General features: G+C 42.2%; 1 protein-coding gene across 2 annotated transcripts in view; it reads left to right on the top strand.

The window, feature by feature from the left end:
* LOC142761758 (retinol dehydrogenase 11-like) overlaps nucleotides 1–16528 on the top strand; it is a 57821-nt gene that overhangs the window by 22269 nt on the left and 19024 nt on the right. Inside the window, exon 1 of one of the 2 annotated variants that reach the window (XM_075891748.1) lies at nucleotides 645–781. The exons of the other annotated variant lie outside the window; for it this stretch is intronic. The gene's annotated coding sequence lies outside the window, so the exon portion shown is untranslated. Of the gene's footprint in view, nucleotides 1–644; nucleotides 782–16528 lie in introns of those variants that run through there. 2 annotated transcript variants of the gene reach the window in all.

Genomic DNA, 16528 nt, shown 5'->3' with positions numbered 1-16528 from the left:
TCGCGTAATAATAGCAAAATATGTTTTTTGATGAAATGTAGCTGTTGTGACCAAGCCGTGCACAGTATTTCCCGAAAAACTACGAAAACATTTGCAGTACTCTTTGTGGAGATTCAGAATGGCAATCTCCTGTAAACCAGACAATTTACGTTACTGTCTTTTGGACTATAGCAGTGCGGCATCTCTGCGTCCTAAGCTCGTCCCCAGTGGTGCACTGATCGAGATACCGATACCAGCTGGTTTCAGTGAATTCACATTGCACGTTTTTTTTTATGTTGCCCAAACACAGCCCATCACGCCAGACATTTCTGTGGCCACATATGGAATCTTCGGCCGAAAGCCGGTCGAGACCCCGTTTTGGGGCCTCTCGCTGAGAGAGCATAGCAAAGCAGGCGTTACGTCACCCGGCTCTCTTAAGAAATGCGTTCACTTTCTTCTTCGTCTCCGAAATCGACCTTCCCCTGGGGCCACGTCCGCATTTCGGGGGGCTATCCGGCGACGACAGCGAGGAGAAGGCGCGAGGGACTTTTCCTCTTTCCCCTTACTGGACCCCGGAAAAAGGCGAACCCGCACTTCAGGAAGAGCGAGCGCCGAGAAACACCGTTGCTCTCGACCGCTTCGAGCCGTCCGCAGCAGCACTCACTCCCATGTGCGCCGAGCCGCGCGTACGTGTCTTCTGGGACGACCCACGCCATGCTCTTTGCCTGCTTGAGTTGAGGCCCGTTCCGTTGGGGTGTCCTCCAGCGCTGGAAAAGGAAACACGGTGACATCAATCAAGTCTGTGAGTACGCGTTTTCACAGCGTATGTGGCTAGGTTGTCGCGGACCGCGTCCAGGCACGAAGCAAGCGTCGGACTATTTTTGGCCCACCGACTAAATCGACTGATCCAGGCATGCGTGTCGACAAACAAAAAAAATAAAAAAATCAGCACAAGACAGAAGGCAAGCATAAATATGTATGGTCATGCCGATATGACAGGAATGGCCGAATATTTTGCTTCCAGATAAAACCACTTAAATAAGAAGCGAACGTCGAGCCATTTTTCCTACTTTCTAAACAACGCGTTTTCTTGCGCACTACAAGATTTCGTTTTGAGAACACCATTGCAGAGACAATATGCTCGATGCGCGTGACAAAACTCTGATGCATGAATGTGTCATTTTATTCGCTAAGTAGAGTGCATAATGATGATACGTATGCTCTAAATAGCGAAGCCTCCATAATGACAGCTCCGCTGGCTTCCATCCTCAAAATATTGGGTGGGCAGTGAACTTCTGCGTGAGCTTTCAATTACTCCTGAATTTCCGCTGCGGAATACCCGAAGAGAAATTGACGAAAGTGTTTACCGTATAGTAAGCAGTAGGGGCATGTTTGTTACAATATAATTATATTCTCTCCCCAAATTTAAGACCAATTAAATTCGCACAGAAACGTGTGGTCCCGTGCCTGCTGAAATTATGGCATAAAGCAGGGTATAAATAAGAGTATCATATTGTCGATTTTGCTAAAATGTCGTTCCTAGCCCACTTAGGCAAACGAATAGATTGTTATTTCTTTTCTGTAATACAGGGAAACTGCCTCCAGTAGAAATATTTGCGAGTCAAGTCCCAAGGAAAGTGTTCGGCGTTGGTTTGCACTTAAGTCAGGCATCATATTGGTTATCACTTTTCTTCTACGTTTATTTTTTATTTTATTTTTTTGCTGAGTACTTAGAAGCTGGGCACCTGGAACATGCGCCGTGCTCCCTACCAGGCTGCAGAAATTAGGTGCCATTTTCCTCTTCTAACCACTACCACCAGCACCACCACCACCATTTGGATGGCTGCATGTGCCGTCCTGCGCATGTGCTTTGTTTACCAAATTATTCTCAGAGAGAGAGAGAGAGAGAGAGAAACAAAAATATAAGTAAACTACTCTAAAATTACCATGGTCCCTATCGCGTGGTCGAGTACACTTCACCGATCAATTAGGCCATTTGAATTGCTTACGCCGCTCGGCAGCCGTCGTCGGTGCGGACGTGATATTCTTCACGTAGACTGCTTGAAGCCGCACTTCGACCTGCTTGTTCCCACCCCACCTGTTAGACTTGAGTAGACCCTGGAAAGTGTGGCTTATACCCACGCTGGAGGATTGACCAAGAAACAGTTGTTTTTTTATTCGCCATGATGGTTTCATATTTCTCGGCGTGGGCAGTTAGGATGGAGTGAAGACAATGACCGGGCTCAGTGATCATCACGAAAAGAAGTCACCATGAAATCGGCGTTCGAACACCATCATCTTCTTCATGCTGGGTTCATCTCCGATCTACCACCTGTTCCCTGGGAACCGCCTTACAATATACTATATACGTTTCATTCTGACCTCTTTTAATTAATCTCTCATTTAACTCTTCTTAAGCAAACACATGCTGTTTTATGTCCGCGTACTTTATAATTCTGTCATTCCGCGTAATGTTGCTCCTTTCCCCGGATAACGACCCCGCCGTGTTCTATGACCACCGGTTGTCTTCATCGAGAGCAACATCAATAAGAAGAAACGACGCCTGCTTGAACCAGGCTTTCGTTTATTTCGTTTAATTTCTTGCCAGAACACGTGCTGCCCTATTTATTCGCTGACCCACTCCGATGTCCTCAGGTGTTTCACCTCTCACTTTCACTTTCATGACGTGTTGTCCTTGGATTTTCCCCCAGTTCAGTTCGGATCCTTCAAGCTCTTAAGTTCTTTCTTCGTATGTTCGAACTCGCGTTATGGAAGAATTCTACACTTTTCGCTTGAACGATCAGCGGGAGATTTTTCGTCAATATTTGGAATTGTTGCCGAATGCGCTGCAGCCCGCCCTTTTTCTTTGACAAAGTTCTTTTCCATAAATGGACTCCCGTTTTTAGTAATTGATCGGGGTATATGTTCTCCTGTAGATATCGCAATGGTTGGTGAACTTTTTCGCCAGGCTGCTGAGCATACCATCTGTCCTCAGCCAGTGATGTCGCCAGGGCACACGAAGCCCATGCTCTCCACCCCCCCCCCCCCCCCGAATTTCTTTATGCCAATGACTCGTAGAGCGCAAAGTGGCACTCGAACACGTCTGTCCGCCCGGCACCCGCTCAAAATAAAAAAGGTACACCCCCCCCCCCCCCCCCCTCAAAAAAAAAAAATATCCCTGTCCTCAGCATGTTCATATTCAGCCTTACCGAAGTACTTTCTCGATTCAGATTTCCTGATTTGTCCCCATCATTTTTGCAGCATTTTTTCTGCATACGGTCCTACAGGAAAAAAAATGCGTTAATAAAGAAAAGACCACAAAGGAAGAATCCTTAAACAGGTCGAGCACAAAGAAGTGTTCCTTCTTTCTGGTGTCTTTTCTTAATCAGCGCATTTTTTTCCTGTAATGTAATGAGCCAAGTAGCCCCTCAAGACGTTCTTATCTGTAAATTGTTCGTTTATATGTATTCGCATTACTTGCCAATCGAGTAGCATTATTACTTCTTAAGGGGGAAGTGATCATTGAATTAGTCATTTATTCTTTTCAGAATGCTTTATCTATAACTATCCCACTTCCTTTATTGTGAACGCGCTCGCTGTGGAGTTTCTGCAGATGTCCGTGAGTGCATTCAAGCATTTTTCAAGCACTTGTCGGTGAAACAATGTCTGTAACGCTACTGATATCTCTAGTGATTCGAACAACTTTCATTTGTCTATATGAAGGACTTTTTTGTACTAGTACGGTTTCTAAGTAACGTTGTCAATCACGTGGCTTTGATTCGTCATAAAGAACCCCTTTTTGAAGCTGGCTTGCTCTCCACATTGGGGTATGGCAAGTGTTCCTGTTATTTATTGCAATTACCTTTGTCAACATTTTATGAAGTACCTAAATTAAATGTCAATGGCTCGACAACCTTTCAACTGAAAACCACTGAAAGTATGTTGTAAGTTTGAGCTAACGGTTCGAGAAACGTCGTCTTCTCTAAGGACACTCCGTGTTCAACAATTTTCATTGCTTCAATCTTTTATCCTCCTCTGAACTTGTGCGTTATGTAAATGTGCTCAAGTGTTTTTTTTTTAATCTGTAATATGGACATTCTAAAATGTAATATGGACATTCTAAAAGACGGCGTGGAAACACAGACATGAGAATTAAAGACAGAACAGCCCAAACTTTGACCATCAAAACGTGGCGTAGGCGTTGCACACATTGCGTATCTCACAGGCTAAAAAAAAAAAAAAAGGAAGCAAATGTGGCGTTACTGTTGGTTTTGTGGCTGCCAATAGGCTCGTTAAAATTTTGTTTTTTTATTTTATTTCCAAATTCTGTTGGCCGTCATGGCCGTAACAGGATGGATATAGTAAATGTTAACATCAAACAAAATCAGGTACAACGTATTATAGTAAAGACAGGACTAGAAATATATATATTTATCCACAACAAAGAAAAAAATATTTTAAAAACGCTGTTTATAAAAGCCTACATACATATATTGTGATGGTGGTATAGTATGCAATATGAAGTAACTACACGTTGTATTTTCGAACAACATGGCAATGTACGCACAATACTATAGTAATATTCAATGTTCACGACATATTTTTAATTCACTCCTCAAAGGTTTCTATGCTCTTTGAATTCAGTACCGGTACTGACAACTGATTCCACTCTTTTATTGTTCGTGGAAAAAAGAATACGCGTATACATTAAGATTGAATTTTGGAACCAAAAACACAAATTGATTGCATGATCTGACATTGCTGGTGGGCCTGGAAACAAGATGGGGCTTAGTTTCAACATTGAGGTGTCCTTCTGATAACAAAAAAAGATATTTAAGTCGATCAACGTTCCGTCGTGGGGCCAGCACAGGCAATTCAAGCAACTGAAGCATTTAAAAAACGGAGTCATTTCGAGAATAACACGATAAAGTTAGCTGGGATTTTCTATGTATTTTTTTCTATTCGATTTATTAACTCCGACTGGAAGGGATCCCAGACTGCACTGGCGTATTCTAACGTTGGCCTTGCGTAGGTCAAATATGTAAGCAGCTCAACGAATAGTGCTGCTTGCTTTAGTTTGTGGTGAAGGAACCATAACTTTTTTTTTATGCAGCTGCACAATTGTTGTCCACGTGTGCTTTCCAACTTGTCATTTGAAATGGTTAAGTTTAGGTATTTTATCGAGTCAGCTTCGTTTAGAGTTGTGAAATCCATCTCATAATAACACGTGATTACATGTTTTTTTTTCCCGATCGTAACTCTGAGCATAACTGATTTAGACTCATTGATTTTCATTTGCCATTTAGTGGCCCATGCTTCTACAGCTTTAAGAGCTTGCTTATGTGACGCCTGATAATTCTGGGCATTCATTTCATGATATCTAGGCAATTATCTTCGAACAGCCTGGTGGTTATGTCGTCACCTATGCCATGAGCAACGTGATTTATGCAAATAAAAAAAACAGTGGTCCCAAAACAGATCCCTGTGGTATGCCTGAAGCTATTTTTAGCAGATCCGATTTGTTACCATTTATTTCGACGTATTGTGTCAGACCTGCGATGTATGAGCGGATCCACGCTACTTCATAATGTATATTCATTTACATAAGCTTATTTATTAACTTGGTGTGCACAACTCGGTAAAATGCCTTCGATAAATCTGAACAAATAGCTTCGATCTGTTTTCTGTTATTGAGTGCAGTCGAAAAGTCATTGTTTCTACCAATTGTGTAACAGTAGATAGGTTCCACCGAAAGCCGTGCTGATTAGAAGAAAAAAAAAACGCCCTCTTGTTTTCAATATAACCATAGATTGATTTCGATATGTGCTCAAGAAGCTTGCAGTTCACACACGTGAATGAAATGGGTCGGTAGTTTCCTATATTTTGCTTTCCACCTGATTTGTGTACTGGAACAACTTTTGCAACTATAGCCAATCATCTGGGATTTGTTTCTGTACTAGCGATCCCTTAAATATAATCTCGGGATAGCGGCCTACCCATTCTGAATACCTGCGTGAAAAAGCATTTGGTATACCATCGGGACCTATGGATTTTTTTATTTTCAATGTTAAGCAAACGTGCTACAATACCTTCATATGACACCGCTATCTCAGGCATTGTTGAAATGTACGGGGATTGTATCGCAAAAGGTGAAAAATCATTTGCAGAACTATCAGTAAATACAGATTGGAAAAAGTCATTAACGACAATGTCCGCAGAATCCTCGTTATCTTTAGTGACAAATGGCGCCAAAAACGGTGTGGATCGTCCTTCGTAAAACCACCTAATTTAACATCGTAGGAGGTTTTCTTAGCAGCAGTCAGCTTCGTGCGCAAGGCAGGGCTTAGTGCTGGAACTTTAGTGTGATCTTTTCTTAACTTCCTTTGTTTACGACTAATTTTTTGTTTTAAATGTATGATTTCACGGGTTATCCGGGGATTCTGTTTATTTTTGTTCTTCTTTCTTATTGGTACAAACCTACCAATGCAGTGAAATACGATATCTTTAAATTCAGCCCACATTGCACTGACGTCATTCGTCTGACTGAAGTTATCAAAACATTGCGAAAGGGGATCAATAATGCTTGTCATCGGCTCTGACAAAATTTAGGATATGCGTATTTGTGTTCTCAGTCCTTGAGCACAAGGTTTCAAGTTTCAAGTTTTATTATTTCTAAAAACAAGGTACAAAATATAAGATATACAGACGAGGGTCCTAGAGCCAGAGACTTTAGTGGGACCCTCGGTTTGTCGATACAAATCGACGGTAAAAAATGGTATGCTTTATCGCCAAATAAACTAACTTATGATTTGAGATGCCAGCATCTACTAATAGTATACACCATATTCTTGAAATCACCCGTTCAGGAACACTAGATCCAAAGTGATCTCAATTTCCCAATTACGCTCGTGCCCTCTTGAACTACTTGTTGTAAATCATGACTGAACGCTATCTCTAGGAGAGGTTCACATTGTTTTTCTTTCGCGAAGCTCTGCGAAGCTCAGACCAGTCGACGCTTGGTAAGCTGAAATCCCCAGAAATAATAATTCAAGAGCTGCGGATTATAGGCTTTCTAAGTAAAGCTGCATATTTTCGAGATACGAAATAGGGGAGTTAGGCGGTCTGTATGCTGCGCTAAGAATTATTATAGTTTTACCTGCTTTAATTTGGCACCAAACACGTTAGTGTGTTAGAATACCAGTCATTTGTACACAGTATATATCAGCCTTGATCACTACAGCGACTCCACCACCACGCGCATCGCGGTCCCTTCGAATGATTTTATAGTGTGGTGGTACAAGCTCTTGGTCTTTTATTTCGGGCCGCAGCCACGTTTCGGTAATCGTGATGACATGAGGATCGTAGTTAGTCAAGATGTATTCCAGGCCTCCAACCTCGTTAGCTGCCAGACTTCTTGCATTCAAATTTATCAAGCGTAATGTGCTCGGATCACATTCTTATTCCCGTCAGTCATCCTTAACACAAGCAGCATGTCTTTTCGGACGCGGAACCTTCATGCGGCTGTTCTTTGATTGATCCCACGTGTACACGTTCGAGTCCACGTGCCGTTTGTGCAATTTGTACAACGTGCAATTTGTACAACGTGCAATTTGTACAACGTGCAATTTGTACCACTGTGCAGAGAAAGAATGAGATAGTGGCAGTCAAGAATCGGGCAAGCAAATATTTAGTGAAACGCACCAACAGGTTCACCGATTGCCGTAAAGTATTGATGTACAATACTTTACGAGTGGAACAAACTAACTAATGCAATTGTTTCAGCACCCTCATTGGCATTGTTTTCCTCGAAATTAGAAAGTGCACTAACCAGTTGAATTGTTGAATCGTATTACATACCACTGTACATGCTTGTATAATTGTAGTCTTCTATTTTTTATTGTATGATATTGCCAGTTGAAGTTTGTATTTGCCCTATAGGCATTGTATAACCTGTATATATTATATGACATTGTACTTGCCATTTGTTCATGACTAACTTCATGTACCACCCTGCTAAAATCACCAAAGGTGATTGCAGTATCTGTAAATAAATAAAATAAATAAATAATACAAGGTTCCCTTCAGCTGTGCCCGCATTTACGCTGAACAAAAGACGTGCCTCTGCATTAATAAGATAATATTGGAACACAAGAGATTGCTAACCGAAGGTTCGACCTTGAAATCTTTATTTACATCATCGAGAGTGTAAGTGCACGCTAAAATTTGATGAATGCGCAGTTTAGTACCGGCACAGTAATGAAGAAACGCGTCTGATTGAAGCATGACATATCGATAACAGCGGACGCTCATGCGTGAATCAGCCGTCGATTAAGATTAACTTGCATAAAGATGAAATGAAATGCCTCTACTGTTATATTTCACGTATAGACTCTCACGCGTGTCGTATATCGATAGGTTCGCCTATTGCGCGGAAAGGGCATGCACTGATAAGTTTTTGTGTCCTTTCACTTCCACCGTGACGCTTCTCTCCAGTTGTTGTACGATTCTGACAACAAAACGATAGGCAACAGTTCTTGAAGTAGCACACGTGGAGTGATTATTTGGAGCATTGTTTTTTAGAGGAATGATTACTAAAAAAACACAGCACACCACTGATGCCTCTGTCAAATTTGCGCTCAGTTTTTCTCACGGTCCTTGGGCTTATTGAACTTACGTGCACCACCTTAGATGATTGACCGTTTCCAGGAGAATGGGCTGCGCGGTGTGACCAGGCCCATCAGACCCTACTAATTTTAACAAAATGAATTTCGCCTCACGTTTACAGACATTTCCCCGTGAGATTGCCTATTTTAGAGTGCGTCTGTGTTTTTTTCCTTCTTTCACCATGTTTCCCCTATCCCTATACCAAGTAATAATAATACTAATAGTAATAATGTCAATAAGAATAATTTCACTTGCGCCGGAACAACTATGAAGTGCAGGCACACGCAAGAACAAAGCAATAAAAATAAGCAATGCAATACAGATAGTCTTCAGAAAAAGAAATGAAATAAAAAGAGTGAAAACGCATTCACAAAAAGAAATGAGCGCGGAATGGTAGGAATAAAGACAAGATCATCAGGGAATGGGAGTGAAAAATAAAGGGGAATATACACGACGATGTATAAGCCTTCCTTAAAAGCTGGAAAAAGGAAGCATATGTACATTGTTCAGTCAGTGCAGAACTGCGATAAAAACAATGGCATATGACTGTGAAAAACGTTAAAGTGATGCAACTTAACATTATAGAGACTGTATTCTGTGAATGGTATGAGGTGTCGCCCCGCCACGGTGGTCTAGTGGCTAAGATACTCGGCTGCTGACCCGCCGGACGCGGGATCAAATCCCGGCTGTGGCGGCTGCATTTCCGATGGAGGCGGGAATGTTGTAGGCCCGTGTGCTCAGATTTGGGTGCACGTTAAAGAATCCCAGGTGGTCAAAATTTCCGGAGCCCTCCACTACGGCGTCTCTCATAATCAAATAGTGGTTTTGGGACGTTAAACCCCACAAATCTAATCTAATCTGGTATGAGGTGTCGAAATAAGTTGGCAGGTTCATTAAACCGTTGATTCTCTCTGCTTAACTTACGCTGAATTCGAAAACTTACACGACTGAGAAGTAAAGGGCAGGATATCATACCATGCTCTAGTTTGCAAAGAAATAACAGGCGAGCGCAATTTCGTCAGCAGTGAAGAGATGGCAATGATAATATTCTGGCAATTTTTGAACGAGATCCAGAGTCATTTCTAGCGAAACGATGCATGTAGATGCTTACGAATTTTTCTAGGGCACGCTCAGAGGCGTCACTGCCAGATTTATCAATGTAATTTTAGATCGCAGATGCATATTCAATTTGAGGAAGACATATTGTGGTGTAAAGTTTGTGCAAGACTGTAGTGGAACTGAATTCTCGATAGACTCTGCAAACTCAGCCGAGAGAACGAAGGCGATGCATGCCGCACATTTAGTGTTAGTGGAGAAAATTATCGTGCTATCAAAAAGAACGCTAAGATCACTGAACTTATAAACCTTACATAACAACATGGTATTGGCAGAGCACGGATATGACACGATGAAAATCTTGCCAGCTATACTCAAAAACTTGGTCTTTGAGGTATTCAGAGAAAAATTGTTGCTGTCACATCATTCGGAGAACACAAATCTAACTGCAGAAAGCGACAGTTGTTAACTGAATGAATTTATTGAACCATCTTGATGTCATCAACATACCAGAAAAAAGAATAACGAATTTCAAAAAAAAAAGGATTGTTAGCGTCAATTAAAAATAAGAATGGGCCTAATACCGACCTTTGAGGAACTCCACTAGTCACTTTGTGTGAGGAAGACGCTTGGCTATTAACGGTGACATAGCATGACCTATTAAGCAGATAGCTGTTCAGGAGATTCCCAACAGACGAGTCAATATCAAAGTTCGCAAGTTTAACAAAAACAGCGAGTGGCTGACTCGTAAAAAGCCTTGCTCAAGTCACAGTAAAATATATACATCAACCTGTCCTCTGACAGAAATAGAAGAGATTTGGGTCATGAAACGAGCAAGATTTGTGGTAGTTGAGCGGCCAGGAAGACACCCGTCTTAGGGTGTCTCCCTGGATTAGGAATTAATCATTCACGCTAACATACAATATGTTGTGAAGAGCCAGTTCAAAGATCTTCGATGCGACACACAATAGAGAAATCGGGCGATTTCAGTAGCCCGAAGGACTCCCCACTTTCGCTTCCAGAACTTCCAAACTTCCAAAACTCAGCTGGCCTGTATGATCTTTTTTTTAATAATGCAATATATGAACTGTGCTCCCGTTTATATAGGCGTTTGGAGAGAGTTCTGAAAGAGGTGAACTCTTCCTTCCATTTCCTGAACAGAGAACATTTAGTCTTCTTGTGCACACGATTATATTATTATTATTATTATTATTATTATTATTATTATTATTATTATTATTATTATTATTATTATTATTATTATTATTATTATTATTATTATTATTATTATTATTATTGTTATTGTTATTGTTATTGTTATTGTTATTGTTATTGTTATTGTTATTGTTATTGTTATTATTATTATTATTATTATTATTATTATTATTATTATTATTATTATTATTATTATTATTATTATTATTATTATTATTATTATTATTATTATTATTACTGAGTTGAAACACTGTTCAAACTCCAAGATATTTTTTGCACAACATATGAAAGCTGAGCGAAGACTCTTTGTGTATTTGATTAGATGGCATAATGTCTGTGACCAACTTCACCGGCTAAATCAAGTTTTGACCCGTTGTCGGATGACGTCATCCGGAAATGCGGATTGACTGAAAAGAAAAACAAAACAAAGAAAGCGAGAAAGAGTGGCTTCCGCCTCTGAGTCGTCGTATCGGGGAGTGCATCAGAGGTCCTGCAAGCTTTCACAAACCTTGAAAACACGTACTTTGACACACTAATCACCGAAATTCAAGGTTCATAACCGAGGTGATATCGCAACTGAGCTCAACGCCGCTGTGTTTACCGAGACCGAAAATGCACGTGGGAAAGTTCGAAGAAAAGCGCGTTGCAGCAGAATCTGGACACAAAACGTGGCAAGCCGTTCATACATGCAGTGTTGCCTAAAATCAGGACACTTAATTTCGATTATAAAATTACACGGGTTTTTATGCTTTTGTAAAAAATGGGAATGTAAACAGCTGGCCTGTCGAATTCAGCGTCCCTCCTGTGATGCACTACTCTTGTCTTGCCGTCGTCAAAAGTAACGCTGCAATATTTTTAAGAATGTATCACGGACTAGCCACAGCAACTTGTTTTGTTAAACTGCGCTCAGGTTTACAATTCAGAAGTTAATTGAACAGATATTGTTAACTGACAATTTCAATAGAACGTTTAGTGGGGCAGAGTATCTCCGTCTCGACGTAGAGTTCGCGTACGAATATGAATGATAATGAACTGCTACAGTTTTTTCTTGTCTCTTTAAATTTATTAATTCTGTATCCTCTAAATCAAGACAGCCTGTAAGCGACAGCCTGGAGGGCTTGTTTTTGTGCTATTTCCTAGTCACGCTGCCTGTATGGCACGATTATGCGATAAATTGCCAGTAAATCGGAGTAAACAATCGCATCTTGAGACACTGAGTGCGCTTCCAATGCATTCGTGCTCAGTCTTTCCTTAGATTTCTCGATGCAATCGAACAAATAGGCTTCCAATATATGAAAGACTGCATCGCGTGCACAACAACGCATTACAGAAGTCATCCTGCCTCGCAAGCAGATTCCCGTGGAAATAATGCTAGCTAGATGTATTGTTTGTATGAAGCCGCATTACCGAGAAGGAAGTCAGCGAGTCTTGCTGTCCTGACAGCGAGAGTAGCCGAGCTTGAATGACATTGCTCCGAAACGTTGGATGACATGTTATACGTCGAGCTAGTACTGCAACTGCTGTAAAATGACCTGTCTGCAAGCAGCATAGAATTATTAGGCTTATAACGTTATGACACTCGGCATTAAAGTGCTCCTACGTAACTTCGCTCCAATGATTTGTCATTGCTCAGGTGGCGTTTCCTTCGCGTGATGCTCACAATTAGATCCCACATCGGCACGAGCGCGTAGATTACGTTGCTACTGCAATACATCAGAGGAGCGCATTCAGGGGGGTGAGTAGGCGTGTCAGTATAACAGCGTCCTTCCCTGCTCAGCCCGACTGAACTCACCTGGAGAGGATTCCCGTTCCTGAGGTTTTCCGATACGAGAAGTACTTGAAGCTGGCACACGTCAGTGCAATATGCAAGTGTGTTGCCGCATGCGAACTTTATGGAGGAGCTGATAAAGAGTATGATGATAACATTCCTTCAAAATAATCGGGAAACTAAGGGATTCGACAACATGATCAATTATGACGAGGCAAGGTGTCTCACGTTCTAATCTATGTATACGTCTGCAGGTAACGGCACCCACACGGACCTCCATGTGGAATAATGGTAATGGCTCACCAAATGTCGGCGATCTTACCAGACACAACAAAATTAAGCGACAGGAATATATTTCACCCCACCCCAAACTAAAAGACAGGCTGGAATTTTTCTCGAAGCGGGGGAGTGTGCGTGGGAAAAACTTACTGAGGGTCTTGACTACCTTATAGTACTTATTTTGGGGAAAATTGCAATATGCAAGTTTTGTGGCTCTTTGAAGACTAATATTTTCGTATTTTTTGGTTATCGCAAGTTTCTCTTTACTCTGGCGGGTTCAGCGCGTCGACGTATTCAACAGTGCCGCGACTCTGTGGCTCCTCCTACGTGTTATTGCGAGAAACTCTGCGGCTCAGATAACACCAGTGTGTGCAAGTGTCATTACTTGTTCCATTTGATGTTCCTTCATGGCCCTGTTCGCCGTCGTCTTCGTGTGACGTCGGTCTCGGTGGCGTGCCTGAAACCCTTAGCGGCGTGCCTTCGCGCGTAACGACGCGAATAGGCGCATCGCGTGCCGCTTCTTAGCGGGATCTCGCGTTCGAAGGCCGCTGAGTCGGATCAACTCGTCGTTTCTGACGCGTTTCGACTTCTCGTTCGTCGAAAGAGTAATCTGCTACAGCGTGCGACACTGAGACTGTCAGAAAGTGCGGCGACCGCTTGCAGCAAGAAGGCCACCATGTGTTGTCGCATTCCGGTACAGCTATCTAGTTCACTATAGTATATAGCGAAATGTAAGTCGCATTTCGATTGGAAGCAGGCAAAACAACACTGACACTGTATATACAGTGTTAATAAAATACCGAACTGTGTCATCTGCTTTCATTTTGAGTTTAGAAGCCTTTTAACTTACGTTTGCGAGCGTCAATTACCAAACTTTTTTTTGAATTTGTCTCAGGAGGACACAGGGAACGCGTTGACACGTAAAGCTGTGTGGGTTAAACTTGGATGCAATGTTTTCTTAAAACTAGTTTGTTCCCTGACTCACTCTGCTCTCTTGCTGTTCCTTGATGTTACACATTTCCCTTTCCATGACTCACCGCGTCGTCCTCAATACAAGTTAAACTTCTTGTAAAACCTTAAGGTCGCCGCTCCGTAGAAGCGATCTCCCCAGTGGTCGTGTCTCCCAGACTCTCATCCTTTTACACCCTTTGTTGGAATTTTTCTCGCTTCCTCTTGGGGGACTATGATGGCTGTGGAACCACTGAGGATTACTTCCGGTACTTTTATACATAAAGTTTATCTACATTGCGGTTTCAAAATGACTGCGTGACTGCTGCGATTTCGACCGAAGGAAGTGCTCTTGTAATCTATGAAAGCTATAGGCAGGGGTTGGTTACATTCGGCGCACTTCTCGTCACCTGATTCAAAGTGAGAATATGGCCTAGCAGCCTGTACGAACTCCTACTTGGTACGTCCTTCGGTTTACTGAGTTGGGAGCTGGTTTTAATTCTATTAGCTATTACCTTTGTAAACAGCTTATAGACAACGAACATTAAGCTATAATCGTCCTCTAACCTTTAAAGTTGTCGATGTTCTGTTTCTCTTGTATTCGACTACAAATCTGGCGATAAAAATTAAATTTTGTGGCTACCTCGGCTACTTTTAGATGGTATTCCGGCTATATTTCGAATTCACTGAACGGCAACACTGATGTTATCTGTACGTTAGTGAACGCCAAATGGTCGAAATTCCAGGAGCCTTCTACTAGGTGTGTCTCGGCCATATCGTGCATAGGTGCACACGAGGAGGCGCCTCTCAAGGAGAATAAATCAAAAAAAATATTTTAAACCTTGATGCCTCAAGACTCCCCCCCCCCCCCCTCCCCCAACCGAATCATCTAAGAAAAAAATGGGGGGAGGGGGGTTCCAATTTTGTTCCAGCACCTGTACTCAGTCGTACCTCTAACCAGGGGCGCAGCCTGAAAATTTTTTCGAGAAGGGGGGAAGGTTAAACCATATTTTATGTGTTTTCGCGTGCGTTTGTATGTGTGCGTGTATATGTATATACGCAAGGACCCGCAGGTCGCGGGATCGAATCCCGGCTGTGGCGGCTGCATTTCCTATGTAGGCGGAAATGTAGGCCCGTGTGCCCAGATTTGGGTGCACGTTAAAGAACCCCAGGTGGTTGAAATTTCCAGAGCCCTCCACTACAGCGTCTCTCATAATGATATAGTGGTTTTGGGACGTAAAACCCCACATATCAATCAATCATGCATATACGCAAGTGAAATAAAAATGTTCGGGGCGGGGACGGACTAACTTTCCTCGGCTACGCCCAAGCCTTTCATGTCGCCTTTTAATGCGCAGGGTTGTGCTTACACACGTAATTTGACAATTATGGCTCTAAAAGGGTGCCTGATGCCTCTCTGAAAGAGCAGTTTACTTTTCACAATTACCGCGGAAAGCCGGGAGCAATGGCAGACCTATTGCGCTGTGGACATCTCGCCACTTTACTTTTGGCAGGTTCCATATAAAGTTGAGTTACGGGATATGCTACATATACAGTGTACTCTAATATAAGAGAGTTTACAACGAACTCTATTACGTCCGCTTCTTTCCAGCTCACGCTGTGACCGAGCTACGTGTTCCACCGGGCATGGCGTTTTTCAGGCGTAGATTGAATCGCGAAAAGAATATACAAAAAAAGAACGTAATGATAGCTGCATAAGGAGCTTTACAGTCAAATTACGCTGGCCGCAAATATTGCTGGCACGCTAGAATGAAAAAAGATGTCATGACGTATGTAACTGTAAGATAGCTTAACAAAGTACAGCCAAATTTTGATTTTGGCTAGTCTGCCTAGATTAACGTGACCATAGCTCGCCAACAAGGACGAACTGTAAGCCAGTTTTTTTTCTTTTACTTTATTCGGTGAGCGAAATCAGCACTGTCCATCAAAAGCGCTTTATTAAACGCTTCAGCGCTTATGATGAAGGCTTTGTTATCAAGCATGCTGGATTTTGTTGATACATCGCATGGAAATGATTTAATCAAAACGAACAGATTCGCTGGTTTTCAGTAAGGTTGTGTCAAACGAAGGAAGAAACCTTCGAATTTATCCTAACACGTGGCAATATTTCAGTCACTCCCGATTACCGTCAGTCATGTTGTTCAAAAGTATGAAGGGAATGCTACAGCAAAAGATTAGCATTGCCCGCTCCGCGTAGTGACAGATGAGCGACTCTTTGGGAGGGAAACCACTCTCGGTGCAGACCTCACACAAAAGAAAAAGAAAAAAAAAACAGGACGCACAATGGAGACAAAAGCAAGTCAAGAAGAGGAGATCTTGCCGACGTTCAGACTGGTTTCCCGGAAGGGTTACTAATCCACAGGAGGTCACCCAAGACTGCTTGCCGTGAGGCGAGTAAAACTAGGCGTGGGCACAGCACGAAATCCTGTTGGTATACTACTATGTGTGACTATGTAAAAGAACGGAAGAGAAAAGTGCCGCCCGCAACTGTCTATCATTACGATGACACCTCAACAGGTAGGCACGGGGGATGGGGTAGTGGGAATAAGAGAAAGGGAAGAAAAAAAAAGTAAAAGGAAAAAAAAAACAGTCGCATTC

This window comes from Rhipicephalus microplus, chromosome 1 (genome assembly GCF_043290135.1).
Source record: "Rhipicephalus microplus isolate Deutch F79 chromosome 1, USDA_Rmic, whole genome shotgun sequence".
NCBI lineage: Eukaryota > Metazoa > Arthropoda > Arachnida > Ixodida > Ixodidae > Rhipicephalus > Rhipicephalus microplus.
Note: the sequence above shows the minus strand (reverse complement) of the source record. Positions and strands in the feature narration are given on the sequence as shown.